The 23,203-nt window shown below is 42.7% G+C and overlaps 1 protein-coding gene across 1 annotated transcript in view; it reads right to left on the minus strand.

Moving 5' to 3' along the window:
• Positions 1 to 283: 283 nt before the first annotated feature.
• LOC117071466 (translation initiation factor IF-2-like) overlaps positions 284 to 23,203 on the minus strand; it is a 28,663-nt gene continuing 5,743 nt past the window's right edge. The window contains exon 4 of the mRNA XM_033191459.1: positions 284 to 688. The gene's annotated coding sequence lies outside the window, so the exon portion shown is untranslated. The remainder of the gene's footprint in view (positions 689 to 23,203) is intronic.

Consider the following 23,203-nt stretch of genomic DNA (forward strand, 5'->3'; position numbering starts at 1 on the left):
ATGGAGAAAAAGAGAAAATACGGGGAGAAAACACATCGGACGATCTGGCCACATTAAAAAGGGAATGGCAGGCTGCATGACAGGAAGATAAATCCTGTACTGAAATTGCCAAAGCCTGTAAACAGCTGAGCATAATCATGTTTCAACTTGGTGGTATATTACTTTGGACGGAGTGGTTATGCCCTAAAAAGCCGAAAGTGTGAAGATGGAGTGCTATTTTGTTTCCATTAATTGCTTCCATGTTTCAGATTAATTTCAGTGACATGTGACAGCCCAAAAAAGCAATGGTTTAAATACCAATAAATTTTATTTTTGTCTTAAGAGAGAGACAGTCCTGCTTGGCACAGCAGCTCCCCTGTCCTTCTCGCCACTCCCAGTGCTCTGGCTGTGCCATCCTTAGACAATCGTCCTTGTCTTTATGGTCCAAAATGGTGTCTGTACATCCAGACCACACATCCATATTCCATGCTGCAGAATGGAAGAGAGGCAGCAATGGGCGGCCCCTACCTTCTCAGAGTTCTCAGAAGAACCCTCACAACACATGGGCTAAGCCACTGACCACAGTTGCTATGGAGTAAGGAAATGTGTCCTTGGTCCAAACACATAGATCTTGCTTCTCTCCCATCTTCACCTTCTCCCGAGCACGTCCTTCCTCCGTTCCCAGCCTGGGCACTCCTTCAGCTCCAACCTCTGCTAAATGAATTACAAGTGAGAAGGGCTGTTGGTTGGGAGCAGGCATCCAGCAGCCTTGGTGACATTTGCCTAAGTCCTTGTTGTCAGGGGTTGGACCAGATGTGGGCAGCTTGTTCCTTATACATACCTGTATGGAAGGCCTGCAGGGGGTCTGGGGCTTAGAGATGGGAATGAGATCAAATCCATCCTCTGAGGGAGTTCACCCTGAGCAACTACCATTTCTTTTTCTTTTTTCTTTTTCTTTTTTTTTTTTTTTTGAGACAATGCCTCACCCTGTTGCTCAGGCTGGAGTGTAATGGCATGATCATAGCTCACTGCAGCCTTGAACTCCTTAGCTCAAGGGAACCTCCTGCCTCAGCCTCCTGAGTAGCTGGGGCTACAGGTGTGCACTACCTGCCAGGCTCACAGCTACCCATTCTTGGGCACTCTCCCAGGCGCTAGGCTATGAACATACTACACTATCACAAGACTCCCACAGTGAGTTTTGTGGTGGGTGGTTGCATCCTATCCATGAGAAGGTTGAGGCTGGAAGGAAGGAATGAATGAAGATAGTGCAGGCGGAGTTGGAATAGGAACCTGGGGCCACTGGAATCTTTCTAGCACACCATTCTTCCTTCTGTGTCCCCAGAAGTGGCCCCCAAGAGAATGTGACCTGGGCCATGGGATCTGCAGCTGCTTCTGGTGGGCAGGGCTCAGAGAGACCCACAGGGCAAAAATGACTGCCAGGGTTCCAGTCTGAAGCCTGTGTCCTGCCATGTGGAAGAAAGCTGGACAGGGGAGCTTCCTTTGCCACCCTGACTCAGGGGTTCATTCTTTTAGGACCTCTGAAAAGTCTCAACATTCCCAGCCCTCAGTTCCCTCAACAGTGACTACAAATCATAGTCCCCCTAGGCAAAAGAACTCAAGAGACATTTCTGGAAAAAAAAAAAAAAATGGCAAACAGGCATATGAAAAGGTCCTCAACGTCAGTGATCATGAGAGAAATGCAAATGAAAACTACAATGAGAGAACATCTCACCCCAGTTAAAATGGCTTTAATCCAAAAGACAGGCAAAAAGGAACATGGGTGAGGATGCAGAGAAAAGGGAACCCTTGTATGCTGTTGGTGAGAATGTAAATTAGTACAATCACTATGGAGAATGGTTTGGAGGTTCCTCAAAAAACTAACAATAGGACCGGGCATGGTGGCTCACGCCTGTAATCCCAGCACTTTGAGAGGCTGAGGCAGGTGGATCACTTGAGGTCAGGAGTTTGAGACCAGCCTGGACAACACGATGAAAACCTGTCTCTACTAAAAATACAAAAGTTAGCCAAGTGTGGTGGCACACACCTGTAATCCCAGCCACTCAGGAGGCTAAGGTAGGAGAATCACTTGAACCTGGGAGGCGGAGGTTACAGTGAGCCAAGATTGCGCCATTGCACTCCAGCCTAGGCAACAGAGTGAGACTGCCTCAAAAAAAAATTTTAAAAATAAAAAATAAACCTAACAATAGAGCTACCATATGATCCAGCAATCCCACTCCCAAGTCTATACCTAAAAGAATGTAAATCAGTATACTGAAGAGATCTCTGCACTCCCATGTTTGTTACAGCACTGTTCACAACAGCCAAGAGTTGGAGGCAACCTAAGTGTCCATCAGCAGATGAATGGATAAAGGGAATGTGGTACATATACACAATGAAAAACTATTCCACCATAAAAAAGAATGAGATCCTATCATTTGCAACAACATGGATGGAATTGGAGGACATTATGTGAAATAATCCAGGCGCAGAAGGACAGACTTCTCATGTTCTCACTTATTTGTGGCGGCTAAAAATCAAAACAATTGAACTCATGGAGATAGCAGAAGGATGGCTACCAGAGGCTGGGAGGGTAATAGTGGAGGGCTTGGGGATGGTTAATGGGTACAAATATATAGTTAGATAGAGTGAATAAGATCTAGTATTTGATAGCACAACAGGATGACTACAATAATTTATTGTATATTTAAAAATAACTGAAAGAGTATAATTGGAAGGTTCATAACATTAAAAAAATAAATGCTTGAGGGGATGGATACCCCATTTACCCTGAGGTGATTATTATATATTATATGCCTGTGTCAAAATATCTCATGTACCCCATAAATATATACACCTACTAGTAGCCATAAACATTTAAAAAATGTAAGTAACCAAATTAAACATCTAGAGATTAAAGCTTAAAAGAAATAGTCTCCCTGCGAGGACTGAAGTGACCTACTGTCTATAAAAATACCCAATACATAGCGCAAGCACTAATGTTCATGGAATTAGAACAGCATCATCCTTTCTTTCCCTCTTAAGTCTGAAAGCTCCAATTGCCTTTTCTTAGAATTCCATCCGCTCCCCAATCCAATTTTCATCATTTGCAGACTTTTTTTGGTGCCAGGGCCATAACCCTGGAAACGTCTGTGTAGCCTTGAATTTTCTAGACAGACAACATGTATCCACAGTGTAATCCTCCCCTACATGGTCCCCATGTAATGGGGCATGAAGCCTTGGTGCAATGCATGCAGAGGGGCTGCCTGCACCCACAGAGTAAGAACCTTATGTGAAGTCGTCTATCCTGCCTGGGCTAAAGATTGGCCCATTTGTGGTGACCACAGGAAAAACTAGAGGCTGAGTATAGTTGTTTGCCCAATCCTTACAGGTAAGTTGTATATTTCGGGGTGGGAGTATGGGAGGGGGAAGGTTGGCTTTCAAATCACTTCAGTGCCATTTTGTGTGGAATTCTTTGCTAAAAAGTATTAGCTCAGTCCTTGGAGACTCTAGGAGGATCCCAGGTGATGCTTGCAAAGGACTCTCCATCCGAAGACAGAACTTGGCTAGGACTCTATTGGAACCATGACCATCTGGGGACAGAGTTTCTTAAAATTAAAAACAATTGAACTTACAGAGATAGAGAGTAGAATGATGGTTACCAGAGGTTGGGGAGATGAATGGAGGAGGGGAGGAAGTGAGGATGGTTAATGGGTACGAAAGTATAGTTAGGTAGAATGGGGAGAAGTCGGCCGGGCGCGGTGGCTCAAGCCTGTAATCCCAGCACTTTGGGAGGCCGAGACGGGCGGATCACGAGGTCAGGAGATCGAGACCATCCTGGCTAACACGGTGAAACCCCGTCTCTACTAAAAAATACAAAAAACTAGCCAGGCGAGGTGGCGGGTGCCTGTAGTCCCAGCTACTCGGGAGGCTGAGACAGGAGAAAGGCGTAAACCCGGGAGGCGGAGCTTGCAGTGAGCTGTGATCCGGCCACTGCACTCCAGCCTGGGCGACAGAGCAAGACTCCGCCTCAAAAAAAAAAAAAAAAAAAAAAGAATGGGGAGAAGTCTGATTTGGTTCAGTCCTGTCTAGCACCTTGCCAATGCCGGATGATGCCAGCTCACTGAAGCCAGGCATTCACTGTCTGTCTAGAAAAGCTAGACATGGTACTGTCTGTCTAGAAAATTCAAAGCCCACAAGGAGAAACTCTAAAACAGGACTCCCCAAACTATGCAATGAAGGGCTTAAAAAAAAAAAAAAAAGTATTTCCAATCTGTCACAGACCAACACTTTGTAAAATACAAATTTTGAAATTAAAAAATGACATAAAAATATGAGTCCCAAATCTTTATTTTTAGGTTCAGTGTACATGAAATGATACCCTTAACATCCCCCAAAAGGGTCTAAATGCTTGGTTTCCTTTCCTTTCCATTTTTTTTTTCTTTTTTGAGACAGTCTCGCTCTGTTGCCCAGGCTGGAGTGCAATGGTGCAATTACGGCTCACTGCAGGCTTGACCTCCTGGGCTCAAGTGATTCTCCCACCTCAGCCTCCAGAGTAGCTGAGACTACAGGCACACCTGGCTACTTTTTTTTTTTTTTTTTTGAGACGGAGTCTCGTCTGTCCTCCAGGCTGGAGTGCAGCGGCACAATCTGGGCTCACTGCAAGCTCCACCTCCTGGGTTCACACCATTCTCCTGCTTCAGCCTCCCGAGTAACTGGGACTACAGGTGCCCGCCACCATGCCTGGCTAGTTTTTTGTATTTTTAGTAGAGACAGGGTTTCACCGTGTTAGCCAGGATGGTCTCGATCTTCTGCGCTAGTGATCTGCCCACCTCAGCTTCCCAAAGTGCTGGGATTACAGGCGTGAGCCACCACGCCCAGCCATGCCTGGCTATTTTTAAAGTTTTTTTGTAGAGGCAGGATCTCACTATGTTTGGTCTTGATCTTGTGGACTCAAGCAATCCTCCCACCTCAGCCTCCCAAAGTGCTGGGATTACAGGAGTGAGCCACCATGCCTGGCTCAGTGCCACTGCACCAACCTCAATTTTTGAACTTACCTTGTAGAAGCCCAGGGACCCACAGCAGCCCAGAGACCACATTTTAAGTGGCATTGCCTTGAACCACCTGTACTTTCTTCCTTCTAAAGGGAAAGACTAATCTTTGTTTTTGTTTTAAGGCAATCAGAATAATTGTTAATTATGTATTACGGACAAGTAGTCACTGTGGATATATAATATTGGGCATCTTTTCATGTCCTTATTGTTCATTTGCAGATCTTTGTTGGTGTCTCTTCAGATCTTTTTCCTACTTTTTATTGGGTTGTTGTTTTCCTACTGAGTTTGAGAGCTCTTTGTATATTTTGGATATAAGTCCTTTATCCGGTTTCTCTAATACCTTCTCCTAGTCTGTGGCCTGTCTTTTCATCGATCTCTTAATAGTGTCTTTCACAGTTAAACTTTTTATTTTGAGATAATTGTAAATTTACATGTAGTTGTAAGTAATAATACAGAGACACCCTGTGTACCCTTTACTCTTACCTAAGAAGTAGAGTACTACTTACCTAAACTTCTATCTCAGCTTATTGGTCTATTTTCTGATAATTCCCAGTTTTCTATCAAAGGATATGAGACACTTGCAAATATGTGGTCTAATTTTGTTTTGATAATATCCCTTTAAGGTTATAGAGGCATGTGATATTCCTTATTTTACTGATGGTACAACTGGACCAAGAAAGGTCATTTGACAATGATGATGGTAATGATGGTGATGACGATGGTGATGATAGTGATGATGGGGATGATTATAGTGATGGTGGTGATGATAGTGATGAGGATGGTAATGGTGGTAATGGTGATGATAGGAATGATGGTGGTGATAGTGATGATGGTGATGATAGTGATGATCGTGATCATGATGGTGATGATAGTGATGATGGTGATCATGATGGTGATGATAGTGATGATGGTGGTGATGATGGTGATGATAGTGATGATGATAGGGATGATGGTGATGATAGTGATGAAGATGGCAATGATGGTAATGGTGATGATAGGAATGATGGCAGTGATGATAGTGATGGGGATGATGATAGTGATGATGGTGATGATAGTGATGAGGATGGTAATGGTGGTAATGGTGATGATAGGAATGATGGTGGTGATGATGATGGTGATGGTGGTAATGATGGTGATGATAGTGATGATGGTGATCATGATGGTGGTGATAATCGTGATGATGGTGGAGGTGATGGTGATATAGTGATGATGATGGTGATGATAGTAATATGGTAATGATGGTGATGATGGTGATGGTGATAGTGACAGTGATGATTGTGATCATTGTGATGGTGGTGGTGATGGTGATGATAGCGATGATAGTGATGGTGATGATGGTGGTGATGATAGTGATGATAATGATGATGGTGATGATGGTGATAATTGTGATGATGATGGAGGTGATGGTGATTATAGTGATGATGATGATGATGGTGATGATAGTGATATGGTAATGATGGTGATGATGTTGGTGATGGTGATGATAGTGATAGTGATGATTGTGATCATTGTGATGGTGGTGGTGATGATGATAGCGATGATGATGGTGATAGTGATAGTGATGATAATTGTGATAATTGTGATGGTGGTGATGATGATAGTGATGATGATGGTGATGGTGATGATGGTGGTGTTGAAGATGGGGAGGAGGATGCAAAGGAAGCGGCATTCTCACTACAGCCACTCTTGAGTTGGCTAACAACAGAACAGGCTCCTTCCCACCTCATTTGACTTACCAAATGCCCTTGAAAGTGGCTAATGATTCACAGGAGTTTTATCTCAAATAGCCTTAAGCAGTTCAGCTGTGAGCCTCCTTCACTGACCACAGCTCTGGCAAGCAGGCCAGTCTACCACTAGAGAAATTACTCCTGCTAGGCAAAGACACTGCCTAGGGTCTGTGGCTTCTTGGGATACAGGATATTCTTCCCAGTGCCACACTGGATGCAGGCGAATGCCTGGCTTCAGTCAGCTGGCATCTTCCAGCATCATCAAGGCACCAGACAGTACTGAACCAAATTAGGCTTCTCCCTAATTTCAAACACTTGGGAGCCCTGGACACAAATTGGTGAGGGACGGAATCCCTAAACGTCCTCCTGTGTGCAGCATGTGGAATAAGAACCGGCACTGCACTCCAAGGACCAATGAGACAGGTGCTTTGTACCTCACACCAGGGATGGACACTCCATCACACAGATGCTATGGGAAAATAGTTGGTTTTTCTAAATCCATCAAGAAATAAGTGCTCACTTTTGCTGTCTGTGTGGTAAACGGGATAAAAGTCCAGGCTGCCCTCCCACTCCTGCACATTATATTATTTGTATTTTAAAGTTATTATTAACAGCCAGGTCATCCCTGGATCTGTGGGCCTGGGAGACATAGTCTCTACCTCAGTCAGGGTTAACATTCAACTGCAAGTTACAGAAACCTGACTACACTGGCTTCTCCACATAGGGCTTAATTTTCTTATTTATTTATTTATTTATTTGGAGACAAGGTCTCCATTGCCAAGGCTGGAGTGAAATTGCATGATCATGGCTCACTGCAGCCTCAAGCTCCCAGGCTTAAGTGATCTTCCCACCTCAGCCTCGCAAGTAGCTGGGACCACAGGCTTGGACCACCACACCCAGCTAATTTTTTTCTTTATAATTTGTAGAGATAGGGTCTCACTATGTTGCCCAGGCTGGCATTGAACTTCTGGGCTCAAGCAATCCTCCCGCCATGGCCTCCCAAAGTAATAAAAACCTCCTCCTGGCTGGCACTGTGGCTCACACCTATAATCCCATCAGTTTAGGAGGCCAAGGAGGTAGGATCAGGAGAATGTGGGCCCCTGCCAGCTTTAATTTCCTCCAACAGGTGATTGAAGGTCCTGGGGACTCGTGTCACCAGTGTCTCAAGTTCTTCTGACTTCTGTCTTCTGCTTTCCTCCTCATGTTCTCTTCTGATCCAAAGACGGCTTCTGCACCCCAGCCCCACATTCCTGTGGCAGGGAAGCTACAAGAAGAATATAAAATAGAAAGTTGGTAGATCTTCATATGAGTCCCATTGGCCAGCGCTAGAGAACAGGGTCACCCCTTGGGCTGTGAGGGACGTAGGGAAATGCAGTTCTTTAAGTTCTCCCCCTAAGAAACAAAAAGGCTCTCTGTTAATAAAATGGAAGGAGAGAATGAATAGTGGAGAAGCAGATAGTAGCTCCGGTCTCTCATTCATCTTGGGAAATGGAATTACCTCATTATTTTCCTGATAGAATGACCATTTATTAAGTGTTAGAAACCAGAACATTCATCAGATCTGTGATGTTCATTTTATTCTTCAATCTTTGTGATAACCCTGAAGATAGATTACCACCCCAATTTTACAGATGAAGAAAGGGAGGCTGATGAATGTCTTGTCCAAGGCTACCCGTAGGCAATAGGTTACAAGGTCTAAATTTTAACCCTGATCTCTCTGTCCCTAAAAATCTAACTTTCCACTATAACTCAATAGACATCTTGATTATCACCTCAGAGGAAGGTATCAACAAAAACAGTCAAACTTTGTAAAATATTTAAAGAGATTTATTCTGAGCCAAATAGAAATGACCTTGGCCCATGACACAGCACTTAGGAGATTCTGAGAACATGTGCCCGAGGCGGTCAGGGTGCAGCTTGGTTTTATAGACTTTAGGGAGACATGAGACTTCAATCAAATACATTTAAGTTAGCTGGGCATGGTGGCGGGTGCCTGTAATCCCAGCTACTTAGGAGGCTGAGGCAGGAGAATTGCTTGAACCCAGGAGGCAGAGGTTGCAGTGAGCTGAGATGGTGCCACTGCACTCCTGCCTGGGCAACAGAGCAAGACTCCATCTCGAAAAATAAAAAATTAAAATAAAATAAAATAAACAAATATATTTAAGAAACACTTTAGTTTGATCAAGAAAGGTGGGACAACTTGAAGGTGAGGGGCTTCCAGGTTATAGGTAAATTTACAGTTTTCCTAATTGGAAATTGGTTGAAAGAGTTATCAATAGAGACCAAAGTTTTATCATGCAGATGAAGCCTTCATGTTAGCAGGCTTCCTGGAGAATGGTTGTAAATGTTTCTTGGATAATAGATTGAACACGTTTCCAATCAGATTTAAGGTCTGTGCTGATGTTAATGCTGGAGAGGTATAATGAGGCATGTCGGACCCCAACTTCCCCTCATGAACCAGTATTTTGGGTAAAATGTTAAGAGTGCCCTGGCCTAGGAGGAAGTCCATTCAGAGGGCAGAACTACAGAACTGTGTTTCCCCACCTGCCTTGCAGCCCAGGGTGGCCCTGTTCTCTGGCATTAACCAACAGGGCTTACATGAAAGTCTACCAGACTTTCTAATTCCTAAAGAATTTTTGTAAACCAAAAATATTTTTGGTTTACAAAGGGCTGATGCTGAGAGATTTTCATGCTGAAAATTCTTCTTCCAAATCCAGCATCCTTTGTAATCGGATTGTGTTCCTCTGCTTTGTCTCGCGGGTCAACTCATGGATATAAACCATCTGGTATTCACACTCAGATGGCTGTCTGCTTTATTTTGGATTCTGCAGTTTTGTAGCAAAAGTTCTACAAACACAAGTGCTGGAAAGCTCACCTTTCTCTCTTTCTTGGGGTCCAGAGGGCTTGGCAGGGCTGAACCTTGCAGGCATTTTCTCATCAGATTCGGGTATTGTTCTTGAAGCTTTAGAATCTCAAATCTGGTCCTCCACCTCTTCCTGCCATTTTACAAGCAGCCCCATATCCTTTCATTTATTTAATTTTGGGGGAGGGGGAATTTATAGCATTTAATTATATAAATGGAATAAACAAACCAACCCACTGGCATTGTGATGACGGAAATGTTCTCCATTTTTATTGCATCAATGTCAATTGTGATACTGCATTGCGATACTGCACGATAGTTTTATAAAATGTTACCTTTGGGGAAAAGTGAGTAAAGGGTACACAGGGTGTCTCTGTATTATTACTTACAACTACATGTAAATTTACAATTATCTCAAAATAAAAAGTTTAACTGTGAAAGACACTATTAAGAGATCGATGAAAAGACAGGCCACAGACTAGGAGAAGGTATTTGAGAAAAACCGGATAAAGGACTTATATCCAAAATATACAAAGAGCTCTCAAACTCAGTAGGAAAACAACAACCCAATAAAAAGTAGGAAAAAGATCTGAAGAGACACCAACAAAGATCTGCAAATGAACAATAAGGACATGAAAAGATGCCCAATATTATATATCCACAGTGACTTTTCAATTCAAAACAACAATGAGATACCACTACACACCTAGTGGAACGGCTAAAATCCAAAACGCTGACATCACCAAATCTTATTGGGGATGTGGAACAACAGAAACTCTGATTTATTGCTGGTAGGAATGCAAAATAGTACAACCACTTGGAAACCAGTTTGGTAATTTCTTACAAAACTAAACATACTCACCATATGATCTTACAATCATGCTCCTGGCATTTTCCCAAATGAATTGAAAACTGATGTCCACACAAAAATGTATACTTGAATGTTTTTAGCAGCTTTTTTAATTGCCAAATTTGAAAGAAACCAAGATGTCCTTTGATAGTTGAATAGATAAGCAAACTATGGTACACTCATGCAATAAAATCTTATCAGCAATAGAAATAAATGAGCTATCAGGCCATGAAAATATAGGAAGGAACCTGAAATGCATACTGCTAAATGTAAAACGCCAATCTGAAAAGGCTACATATTGTCTCATTCCAACTATATAATATTCTGGAAAAGACAAGACCATGGCCAGGCACAGTGGCTGTCAGCTATAATCCCAGTGCTTTGGGAGGCCAAGGTGGGAGGATCATTTGAGCCCAGGAGTTTGAGGCTGCAAGGAACTGTGACACTGCCACTGCACTCTAGCCTGGGTAACAGAGTGACACCCTGTCTCTTAAAAAAATTGTTTTTAAAAAAGGAAAAGGCAATACTAAAAAAAGGCAAGACTTAAAAAAAGGCAAGACTAAAAAAATCAGTGGTTGCCAAGGTTCACCAGGGAAGAATGAATAGGCAGAGCGTAGAGAATTTTTAGGGCAGTAAAAACTATTCTGTATAAAACTGTCATGGCGGATACATGTCATTATGCATTGTCACAACCCCTAGAACCATGCAATGCCAAGATTGAATCCTAATAAAAATTATGGACTTTAGTTAATAATATCTATGAACTTTAGTTAATAACATATCAACATTGATTCATCAATTATAACAAATGTTCCACACTAATGCTAGATGTTAGTAACAGGCGAACTGTGAGTGGGGTCGGGGAGCATATTGGAATTCTCAATTTTTTGTAAACTGAAACTGTTCTAAAAAATGAAGTCAGGCCGGGTGCGGTGGCTCATGCCTATAATCCCAGCACTTTGGGAGGCCAAGGTGGGCAGATCACCTGAGGTCAGGAGTTCGAGACCAGCCTGGCCAACATGGTGAAACCCCATCTCTACTAAAACTACAAAACTTAGCCAGGCATGGTGGCAGACACCTGTAATCCCAGCTACTTGGGAGGCTGAGGCAGGAGAATCGCTTGAACCTGGGAGGCGGAAGGTTGCAGTCAGCCGAGATCGCACCACTGCATTCCAGCCTGGGCTACAGAGCGAGACCTCATCTCAAAAAAAAAAAAAAAAAAAAAGTCTATTCTTTTTCTAAGTTTAATTTCAAAAGAGAGAGAGAGAGAGAGAGAGAGTCATGACTATAATAGGAAGTTACTACAGAGTTATCTAAGGGGTTAGAGGGGTCCAGCTTTGCCTAGTACGAGGATATGAACAGTCAAGTCACCTAAGAGAAAGTGTAAATCATAAATAAATACAAGGGCTACAATGGCAACTAAGGAAATGTAAGTTACTTTACACATTTTTAAATTGACAAATTATAAATTGAGGTACAACTTACACATGCAAAATTAGCATACAATTTCAGACACCAGCCACCTGGTGTTCACCAAGCTGTGAAGGACGCAACATGAAAATACCAACTGGTGGCATTCTACTTGATAAACTTGTCCACTTGTCAGTGTTTGACCAGATCATTCTAGAAATCTAAAGATGTTTCTTGAAGACCTAATTCAATCAAAGTTTAAAATGTACTGTGGAACATTGTTCCCAAAATACGGTCTGCTGTCTCTAATACATTGATAATATTCTTTAAAGTGGATGGGAGGAGATGTTACAAAGCAAAAGAGACTTCTAAGACATAATAACCAGCCAAGTGTGGTGGCAGGCACTTGTGATCCCAGCTACTCAGGAGACTGAGATGGAAAGTTTGAGACCAGCCTGGGCAAAATAGTGAAGACCCCATTTCCAAAAAATAAAAAATAAACAACTTTTAAAGACAGAACCAAATGTAATTTATGGACTTTGGCCCCTGATTTGAATAACTATAAAAAGACATTTATTTAAACATATGGATAAATTTTAATATAGGCTAGAAATTAGATGATATTAATGAATTATTAATCTTATGTGTGAAAATGGCAGATGATAAAGCAAAAAAGGGATTATCAGAGATGCATTTGACGTATTCATGGGTAAGCTGGCATGCTAAAAATAATCCAAATTTTACGTTATGTATATTTCACAACAACTAAAGAAACCCAGGAAAAAAATATAGTGGGTGGGAAAGTGAAGATGGGGGAGAGAGGAAACAGGATTAGCAAATGTTGGTAATGGTTGAAGATGTGATGGATACACTAAAGTTCATTATACCTTTTTTTTGTATACTTGAAATTTTCCATAATAAAAAGTTTAAAAATATCCTGTGATGGCAGATTACTAGTTGTATCTTGTGAACTATGCTAGGTATTTAGCTCAGCCCTAGTCTCCTGCAAAGACTATTTCCCAGTGTTTCTTGCAGCTCAGTGTGGCCATGTGACTAGGTTCCGACCAATAAGATGTTGAGTGAAAATGATGTGTCCTACTCATGAATCTTGCTGTTGAAATGACTGTACACATATTCCTTTGGTCTTTGCCATTTTCCCACATCTAGTCTCCCGAGGTCAGAAATACTGGGAAAGGAACTATCAAACCCTGACCTTTTTGTTGCCTTGCAATCTCAGAAACTTATTCTTTACTACATATAAATTAGACTGAGAGATATTTCATCTCTCCTGTCCTATATTAGAACCAATTTCTATGACTACATCAAGTGGTCATTCATTCAAAAGACACTCACTGAATGCCCCATGCACATGGAGACTCTCAATAGCTTATTTTAAGTCTGGTAAATCAGGATGAAATCCATGAACTTCACAGCCACAAGGCGAGAGCGTCTTTAGAAATTTATTTAGCCACTTGGTCACTTAATATAGATTATGGAGAAGTGGTATTCAGTGTCTACTATGTGCCAAGCACTGTGATGGATCTGGGGAAAACGTATGAATAAGATATTGTTTCCCTCTTTTTAAAGATCCTGTAGTCTGGTGTTTAATTTATACCAAATTGAGGACAGAAATATGTGTATTATTGATGGAAAAATAGCAGAGCAATACAAAACCAATGACAATTCTATTATTTCTGATTAGATGCAAAATTCTGAATCTCAACAAATTTTTACCTGCTTCCATCTAGCAAGGAAACTGAAAAGGATGAAGTAAATATTCTAAATTTTTTAACTGCCAAAACATTATAACAACAAAAAGATTTTAAAGAAAAAAAAATCACTAGTAATCACTTAACATATATATATATACAATTTTAATTTTTCCATTTAATTCAATCCTTGTTTTATCTATGTATAATTTTTAGAAAGTCTAACAGAGAATAGACACAAGATTATATTCTGAGTTCGGTCCAACCCCCCCTCAGTCATAAGCATTTTTCCATATCTCTAAATAGATTGCAAACATATCCTAATGGCTACAGCATGTCAAATAATTCTAATATCATATTTTACTTAGTCACTTAATATTTATTATTTTGGTTGTTTGAATATTTTACAATAAAAAAGGCTGTAACAAATGACCTCATGAATTTGACTTTTTCCTTTTAGATTATTTCTTAATGAAAACACAGCAGTTCAAAAGAAGGATTATTTTTATTTTTCCTACCAAATTGATTTCCAAAAGACTAGCAATTATCATTACTATGAATGTTAACAGTTTCAACAGAACTTTATCAGATTTGGGCACTTACATTTTTGGTTAACTTAGAAAATATATTTTAGAAGTATATTTGCAAACTAATAACCTTTTTTTTTTTTTTTTTTAACCTTTTTAAAGATGACAAGTGGGAGGGTTGACTTCTCTATTTATAAGTTGGCTGCCCTTACAGGAAATATAAATATCCTTTCCACGTTTCATCTATTGAGGTCTTGAAGATTTCATTGTATCTCTGGCTTCTAAGGTCTTCAATTACTTATATCAATTGCTTTTAATAACAATACAATATCTAGGGAAACACTTTAATAACATTTTCTAGCAACTTATAGCTTACAAGAAAAACAGGGCAAGTCTCATAGTTTTTAATATGCTTCTTCAAAAAGTATGACCTGATTAATTGCCAGAATGTTAATAATTTTACATGATACATGAAATACAAGAGTGGACCACAGTGAAATAGATAGCTCCATCTACTGTAAATACTTTGAATTGGATATCTCCAGCTTTCATCTTTACGGACTTTCATAATGAATTCAGAAGTTTTGTAAGTGATGTCATGCTCAGAGCCTTTTGCTAGACTCTGAAGGATATAAATATAATTAACATGAGGATGCTGCCCTCAAGGAGCTCCTAGGTGAGCAGCCTGAGGGCAGCCCCTAGTCCAGGCTGACGTTTGGTGATCTGCTGACTTTATGCTGATTCAGAAAAGCCAAGGTTTTAGAGTGTAAAAGAGTTACTCTGCTTTACCTAAAACCATAATCATTGGAGTGGGATACAATTAAGCGATGAGTGGGGGAAGGACGTTTGGAAAGTGTTAGAGAGATGGGCAGGAAAATGGAAATGCAGGGGAAAGGGCAAGGAGAGGTCAGTGGTGCTCTCATTTATCCCAGGCTGACCACCATTGGAAGGCAAGGAAAGGGCCTTCCATTTCCTTGAAGGACCAGGTCATTTGTTTACAGCAGTTGTGCCTAGCACAGGCCAGATTTCATTTTCTGAACTAAGGGAACTTTCAAGGAACTTTTGTCTGGTAGATGAAATGGATACTCAAGAAAAACTATACCCTGTGAGGAGTGTTAGAATAAAAGTATATGTAGTGTGCCTTGGAAGCAGAGAGAAGGAAGAAATTCTTTCTGCTGCAGGGAGTGGGGTGTGCTTCAGGTCACAGAAAGGGGCAACCTCCCAAAGGAGGAGACCAGTTGAGATAAAGACTGAAGAATGGCAGGATTTCTAGGGCACAGAAAGAGGAAGGGCATTGTGGGCAAGGGGGAAAGCATGAATAACTGCATGGAGGTGCAAAATTTCATCGTGTGTAGGAAACAGTGCAGCCCGATGTGGCTAAATCTTAGTAAGGTGTTAGAAGGCTAACTTCTCAGCAATGCAAGAAGTTACATAAGCAGGAACCAGCAAGTGAAAACTTTGAACTCGAAAGTAAAGTCTGCAGACACTGGGGAGCCATTGAGAGGTTTGATACAGGGCAGGGACAGGAGAGCAGTCACCTGGGGCAATAGCCTTTGCTTGCAACAAAGGAGAGGGTGGATGGTAGCAGGTTAGGACGGCAGCTTAGAGAGACAGAAAATGGAGAAATAGAGGAACCAGGCAATAACAGTACAAAGAGGAGGAAACAGAATTACAAGAGAGAGTTCAAATTCACCCGTGGGATGCACCATACTGAGCCACGAACTGGACTTGGGCAGGCACTTTTAACCAAGATAAGGGATTCAGGAGAAGAACTGATCAAGTGATTACGATCCATCCGTTGATACAATATATGGCACATAAAAAGTACCCTATCTGCTGGGTGTGGTGGCATGCACCTATAGTCCCAGCTACTCAGGAGGCTGAAGCAGGAGGATTGCTTTAGTCCAGGAGTTCGAGGCTGTAGTACACGATTATCATACCTGTGAATAAGCACTGCACTCCAGCCCGGGCTACACAGTGAGACCCCATCTCTAAAGGAAAAAAAAATGCTCTCTCCATGTTATTTATCATTACTGCATCACTACTATTATTATTTATCTCAAAAACTAAGTCATCTTTTGCTGATTTTTTAAAATAGATAACCTTTAGGAAAGTTATATAATTAGATTTCTTTATATTAAGCAAACTACCGGAGATCACTAAAAAAAACTGGTTTACTGATTTTAAGATCATTAACCCTTAGAAAAAAGCCTTTGTAACTTGTGCTTAAGATTCTCTGAGAGACTGGAGTCACAATGGAGAATAAGTCCAAATGTGTGACCCTGGGAAGCTCACAGTCCAGTGGGAGGGCAGGGGACAGAGGTAAACTAGGGGTCATAACATCCTACCCTCCCACTGGACACACTAGGGCTTATGCTCCATTATGTTCCCAGTCTCCTGGGCAGTCTTAGAGCATGACCAGTGCTCCAAAGATGTTTGTTGAAGAATGAAGGAATGAATTACTGGAACAAGAAGAATTAACTATTCAAAAAGAATCTTTCTTTTGAATTAAACATAATGTGTTTAATGTGACTCAGAAAGTGGCCAAATGATCCAGCCATGGGATGAGCAGAATGACTTTGACAGACACGTAGATACTAGAATCTACAATGAACAAGGGTGAGTCAGTATCCTACCCGGAGGCAGCTGAAGTGAAGCCACCGCACTCTTCCTCTCCTGAGCAGTTTTCTCAACTCTAGACTCATCAAAGAGATTTTGGTTGAAGGACAGTTTGGCTGAGTAGATGCTATAGGAAGTGTTAAAATTGAAGTTAACCTTAAAATGGTAAACATAGGTTCAAATGTTCATTCTGAAAGGTGAGCGGGAAAAGGTTATATAGGGACTGTGGGTTGAGTTTCATATTTTGCAAACTAAGAAGGCAGGCAGCCTTTCAGAAAGGGTATGGGACAATGCAACGTCCAGGTTAGCCCGTGACCAGGTAAGGAGGAAGCTTGGTAATTACCTGCTTGCCTTGGCCAATCTTGAAAGATTAATGATAATTTACAAAGATAAAATATATCTTATAATGAACTCTTTTTCCTTATGGTTAATAGAAACAACAGGATATCTCCTAATGTTGCGGGTCATTTTGTACCTGCAGATAATCAAAGAGCAACCAAACTGATGATAAAATGTGTCCTTTACTGCATACACACAAGTTTCAAACTTTTGTGAACAACCCTCTAGTAAAAGATGTGTAAGGCAGAGATGGACAGGAAGGTTAAGTTGCAGGTAAGGTAGCACAAAAAACCAGCATTTTTAGTAGTTTCGGGGTTTCACCATGTTGGCCAGGCTGGTCTCGAAATCCTGACCTCAAGTGATCTGCCCACTTCGGCCTCCCAAAGTACTAGGACTGCAGGCATGAGCCACGGTGCCCGGGCAAGACTGTTAATGTTAATTATGATGAAGAAGGCCCTTGGTCAGATTTCCAAGCTCTAATGTGTGGCAATGTTGTACCCTAGTTGCATCTTCTACTTTCTAGAAGATAAAGTCTTGGGGACCTTGCAACCACAACTATAAAAAAGGAGAGTAGGTCGGGTGCCCTGGCTCACACCTGTAATCCCAGCACTTTGGGAGGCTGAAGCAGGTGGATCACGAGGTCAGGAGATCGAGACCATCCTGGCTAACACGGTGAAACCCCATCTCTACTAAAAATACAAAAAATTAGCCAGGTGTGGTGGTGGGCACCTGTAGTCCCCGCTACTTGGGAAGCTGAGGCGGGAGAATCACTTGAACTCAGGAGGCGGAGCTTGCAGTGAGCCGAGATCGTACCACTGCACTCCAGCCTGGGTGACAGAGTGAGACTTCATCTCAGAAAAACAAAAGAGAGTAAACCATTCACACTTTTACTGCCCAAATGTCTCTGATTCAGATATTTCTCTCCCATTAAGACTATCCTCAAAGCCGCTACTACATCTTTTACACCAGGAGTCCCCCACTTCTAGGTCATTGACCGGTACCAGTCCATGGTCCATTCAAAACTGAGTACAGCAGGAGCTGAGTGGCAAATGAGCAAACATTACTACCTGTATTAGTCAGGGTTCTTTAGAGGGACAGAACTAATAGGATATATATGTATTAACACATGATTAGAAGGTCCCACAATAGGCTATCTGCAAGCTGAGGAGCAAGGAAGCCAGTCTGAGTCCCAAAGCTCAAGAACTTGGAGTCCGATGTTTGAGGGCAGGAAGCATCCATCATGGGAGAAAGATATAAGTGGGGAGGCAAAGCCAGTCTAGCCTTCTTACGTTTTTCTGCCTGCTTTTATATTCTGGCCATGCTGGCAGCTGATTCGATGGTGCCCACCCAGATGAAGGGTGGGTCTGCCTTTCCCAGTCCACTGACTCAAATGTTAATCTCATGTGGCAGCACCCTCACAGACACACCCAGGATCAATACTTTGCCTCCTTCAATCCAATCAAGTTGACATTCAGTATTAATAACATCACTCTACCTGAGCTCCACTTCCTGTCAGCTCAGCAGCAGCATTAGTTCTCACAGGAGCGTGAACCCTATGGTGAACTGCACATGTGAGGGATCGAGGTGGCACGCCCCTTATGAGACTCTAATACTTCATGATCTGAGGTGGAACAGTTCCATCTCGAAACCACACTCCCCTACCCTGTGAAAAAACTCTTCCACAAAGTGGTCCCTGGTGCCAAAAAGGTTGGGGAAAAACGCTGTTTTACACGATTGCAAACACACACCTCAATTTTGTTCTCCTCTATTTTCTACAGTGGCTGGAATTAACTTGCAAAAATGTAAATCTGATCATTCTACCTTTTGCTTGAACACCTTTCAATGGCTTTTCTGTCTTTTAGATGAAACAGCAAATCCTTTTTTTTTGTTTTTTTTGTTTTTTTTTTTTTTGAGACGGAGTCTTGCTCTGTCGCCCGGGCTGGAGTGCAGTGGCCGGATCTCAGCTCACTGCAAGCTCCGCCTCCCGGGTTTACGCCATTCTCCTGCCTCAGCCTCCGGAGTAGCTGGGACTACAGGCGCCCGCCACCTCGCCCGGCTAGTTTTTTGTATTTTTAGTAGAGACGGGGTTTCACGGTGTTAGCCAGGATGGTCTCGATCTCCTGATCTCGTGATCCGCCCGTCTCCGCCTCCCAAAGTGCTGGGATTACAGGCTTGAGCCACCGCGCCCGGCCGAAACAGCAAATCCTTAACATGATACGAGTTCCTTTTGTGTTTTGGTGACGTTTTCCTGTCTCTCTCTTATCTCTTGCGCTGTGTTGGGTAAATACTGGACTTCTTTTTCAGTTCTTTGAAGAAGTCAGACTTCCTTGCTTTTGGACTTTGGGCATGCTGTTCCTTCTACCTGGAACACTCTGTGCCCTTTACCTGGCTACTAGTAATTTAGGTCTCAGTGCTACAGGTAGATTCTTTACTTAGGAAGACCTTCCTTGACCCCATGGACTACGTTAGAGTCCCCTAATTATGTGGCCCCATATCCATCCATGTGCATTTGCTATCATAGCAATCATCAAACTTTATTGATACTGTCATTTTGCTCCTGCTGTACTGTGAATTCTATGAACATACGGACCACATCTTATTTTTTCAGCTTTGTAGCTCTAGCCCCTAAAATAATTTCTCACACAAAGGAAGTGCTCAATGAATATATATTGAACAAATCAGAAAAAATATTTTAACAGGTGACACTCAGAATTCCCCCAGGAAAGGAACTCTCCTGGGGGAAGTATTTCCTTAAAGCTGATGAGGGTGGGTGAGGCCTTGCTAGTTTGGGATGTTAGCAGGCACTGACAACTGTCCAAGGAAGAGGGCAACCCTTAGTATTTGAATGAAAAGGCTGAATTTATTGTTTGCTTAAGAAGAAGATCTGTACTTATAAGGCAGAGTATGTTAGTCCATTTTGCATCGCTATAAAGAAATATCCGAGGCTGGGCAATATATAAAGGAAAGAGGTTTAACGGGCTCACAGATCTGGAGGCTATACAAGCATGGCATCAGCATCTGCGTGGCTCTGGTGAGGCCTCAGGGAGCTTTCAGCCATGGTGGGAGATGAAGAGGGAGCCAGTGTATGACACGGTGAGAGCAGAATAAACAGAAGGAGAAGAGGGATGTCTTCAACTCTTTTACACAACCAGATCTCATGTGAACTAAGAACTCAGTCATCACCAAAGGGATGGTGCTAAACTGTTTGTGAAGGATCCGCCTCCATGATCCAATCACCTCCTACCAGGCCCCACCTCCAACCTGCGGATTACATTTCAGCATGAGATTTGGAGAGGACACACATCCAAACTATATCATTCCACCCCTGAATCCCATAGTCTCATGTCCTTCTTACATTTAAAAATACAATCATGCCTTTGCAATAGCTCCCCAAAGTCTTACTTGTTCCAGCATTAACTCAAAAGGCCCTAGACCCAAGTCTCATCTGGAGAGCCATTCTTTCACCTATGAGTCTGTGAAATAAAAACCAAGTTATTTACTTCCAAGATACAATGGTGGTACCCAGATGCTGGGTAAATATTCCCATTCCAAAAAAGAGAACCGCTAAAAGAAAGGGGCTACAGGTCCCATGCAAGTCTAAAACCCAACAGGGAAGTCATTAAATCTTAAAGCTTCAAAATAATCTCCTTTGACTCTGTGTCCCACATTCAGGGCACACTGGCACAAGGAGTGAGCTCCCAAGGCTTTGGGCAGTTCTACCCTGTGGCTTTGCAGGGTGCAGCCCCCATGGCTGCTCTCACAGATTGGAGTTGAGTGCCTGCAGCTTTTCCACACTGAGTTTGCAAGCTGCTGGTCGCTCCACCACTCTGGGGTCTGGAGGGCAACAGCCTCCTTCCCACAGTTCCACTAGGCAGTTCCCTGGGGGGGACTCTATGTTCAGGCTCCAACCCCACATTTCCCTTTGGTGCTTCCTTATTAGAGGCTTTCCATGAGGGCTCTGGCCCTGCAGCAGGCTTTTGCCTGGGCACACCCAGGCTTTCTCATACATCTTCTGGCATCTAGGTGGAAGTTGCCAAGCCTCCTTCACTCCTGCATTCTGTCCACCTGCTGGCTTAACACCACGTGGAAGCCATCAAGGCTTATGGTGGCTTCTGCTCTCCAAAGCAATAACCCAAGCTATACCTGGAGCCCCTTGAGCTACAGCTGTAGCTGGAGTGGCCGGGATACCAGGAGTAGCGTCCTGAGGCTGTGCTGGGCAGAAGTGTCTTGGGCCTGGCCCCTGAAACCTTTCCTTCCTCCTAGGCCTCTGGGCATTTGAAAGGGCTGCCTCAAAGATTTTTGGAAGGCTGCTGAGGCCTCTTCCCCATTGTCTTGGATATTAGCACTTGGCTCCCTTTTATTCATGCAAATCTCTCTAGCAAGTGGTTAGATTCATCTGCTAAAAACACTTTTTCCTTCTTTACCACATGGCCAGGCTGCACATTTTCCAAACTTTTACACTCTGGTTTCCTTTTAAATCTAAGTTCCAACTTAAGTCATTTCTTTGCTCCCATATCTGATAGTAGGTTGTTAGAAGCAGTCACACCACTTCTTGGATGCTTTGCCACTTAGAAATTGCTTCTGCCAAATAACCCAAGTCACCACTCTTAATTTCCACCTTCCACAGATTCCTAGGGTGTGGACACAATGCAGCCAAGCTCTTTGCTAGGATGTAACATAGAACACTTTCACTCCAGTTCCCAATAACTTCCTCATTTCCATCTGAGACCTCCTCAGTCTGGCCTTCACTGTCCATATCTCTATCAGCATTTTGGTCATAACCACTTTACCAGTCTCTACGAAGTTCCAAACTTTCCACATCTTTCTGTCTTCTTCTGAGCCTTCCAAACTCTTCCAACCTCTGCCTGTTACCCAGCTCCAAAGGTACTTCTACATTTTCAACTGTCTTTATAGTAATGCCACTCCTTAGTACTGATCTTCTGTATTAGTCCATTTTTGCCTTGCTAAAAAGAAATACTTGAGGTTGGGTAATTTATAAAGAAAAAGGTTGGGGGGGGGGAGGGATGGCACTGGGAGTTATACCTGATGTAAATGATGAGCTGATGGGTGCTGACAAGTTGATGGGTGCAGCACACCAACATGGCACAAGTATACATATGTAACAAACCTGCACGTTGTGCACATATACCCTAGAACTTAAAGTATAATAAAAAAGAAAAAAAAAAAAAGAAAAAGGTTTAACTGGATCACAGTTCTGCAGGGTGTATAAGCATGATGCCAGCATCTAGTGGGGTTCTGGTGAGGCCTCAGAGAGCTTTCAATCAGTGCAGAAGGTGAAGGGAAGCCAGTGTGTCACATGGTGAGAGTGGGAACAAGAGAGGGAGAAGGGGGAGGTCCCAAACTCTTTTAAACAACCAGATCTCACATGAACCAAGTGAGAACTCACTCATCACCCAGGGAATGGGTAAACCATTCATGAGGAACCCACCCCCATGATCCAATCACCTCCCACCAAGCCCCACTTCCAACACTGGGAATCACATTTCTGAAAGCATCTCAGACAATGGCCACTTTACAGTCTAGTTCTGCCTGCCATGATGCCAGCTCAAACACCTGGTAGATAAAGCTCCAAGGAAAGTCATATAGACCCTCACCTGCTTGCTCCCTCCCCTGCATGCCATTCATGCCAAATCCCATCTTAAAAGCCCCTGCTTTCTGCCCCAAAAGCAAATCAGTACCCTCAAGGCAGGAACCTGCACGTTTCCCCGTGTGAAGCTTTGGAATAAAAAGTCACTTTCGGCCGGGCGCGGTGGCTCCAGCCTGTAATCCCAGCACTTTGGGAGGCCGAGACGGGCGGATCACGAGGTCAGGAGATCGAGACCATCCTGGCTAACACAGTGAAACCCTGTCTCTACTAAAAATACAAAAACTAGCCAGGCGCGGTGGCGGGCGCCTGTAGTCCCAGCTACTCGGGAGGCTGAGGCAGGAGAATGGCGTAAACCCGGGAGGCGGAGCTTGCAGTGAGCTGAGATCCAGCCACTGCACTCCAGTCTGGGCGACAGAGCGAGACTCCGCCTCAAAAAAAAAAAAAAAAAGTCACTTTCTTTATAGCAGACCTCACTCTTGTTAATGATGCTCTGCAAGCAGTGGGCTACTGAACCTATGACT

The sequence above is a fragment of the Trachypithecus francoisi genome, unplaced genomic scaffold (genome assembly GCF_009764315.1).
Source record: "Trachypithecus francoisi isolate TF-2019V2 unplaced genomic scaffold, Tfra_2.0 Lachesis_group3, whole genome shotgun sequence".
Taxonomy (NCBI): domain Eukaryota; kingdom Metazoa; phylum Chordata; class Mammalia; order Primates; family Cercopithecidae; genus Trachypithecus; species Trachypithecus francoisi.